Below are 786 nucleotides of genomic sequence, written 5' to 3' on the forward strand. Positions count from 1 at the left end.
TCCTGGCATTTTCTTGGTTGTTGGGGTGTCTTAGGTGTCATTTGTTCCTTGCTTTCTGATTTACTGTTTGTTTTCTGTGTTTGTTGGTTCCTTAGCTTGCAAATAGTGTTTTTGTTTGTTTGTTTTCTTTTTATGATTGTCATTTTTATTATACTAGTGGGTTTTGATTTTTCTTGGATTATTATGGCTATGGTAATTATCTTTCAGGGTCCATTCCCAGTACTCCCTTGAGAATTTCTTGTAAGGGTGGTCGTGTGGTGGTGAACTCCCGCAGTTTTTGTTTGTCTGAGAAATATACTATTTGCCCTTCATTTCGGAAGGACAGCCTTGCAGGATAGAGTATTCTTGACTGGCAATCTTTGTCTTTTAGTATTTTGTTTTTTTTGTTTGTTTGTTTGTTTTTTCCTTTTTGTCTTTTTTCATGTCCGGCAACGGATTGCTACCCTCAGTGTCGCGCCCGTACCGGACCGGGACCAGCAACGGGATCGCAAACCTCGGTGTTGTGGCCGCACCTCGCTCAGCCAGTGAGCGGGAACCGGTCTGTATGTGGGATCCGAACCCTTGGCAGGAGCGCCAACATGCTCCCAAGTGGCGCACTCTAGCAGTGCGCCACCGGGCCGGCCCGTCTTTTAGTATTTTGAATATATCATCCCATTCCTTTCTAGCTTTTAGGGTTTGTGATGAGAGGTCTGATGTTAGCCTGATTGGGGCTCCCTTATAGGTGATTTGACGCTTCTCTCTTGCAGCTTTTAAGATTCTCTCTTTGTCTTTGAGTTTTGCCAATTT

The 786-nt window shown here is 43.9% G+C and overlaps 1 protein-coding gene across 1 annotated transcript in view; it reads right to left on the minus strand.

The window, feature by feature from the left end:
- LOC103601084 (multiple C2 and transmembrane domain-containing protein 1-like) overlaps positions 1 to 786 on the minus strand; it is a gene marked incomplete at its 3' end in the record, with an annotated part of 175,062 nt that overhangs the window by 146,812 nt on the left and 27,464 nt on the right. The gene's annotated exons all lie outside the window — the stretch shown is intronic.

The sequence above is a fragment of the Galeopterus variegatus genome, unplaced genomic scaffold (assembly GCF_000696425.1).
Source record: "Galeopterus variegatus unplaced genomic scaffold, G_variegatus-3.0.2 Scaffold3582, whole genome shotgun sequence".
Lineage (NCBI taxonomy): Eukaryota > Metazoa > Chordata > Mammalia > Dermoptera > Cynocephalidae > Galeopterus > Galeopterus variegatus.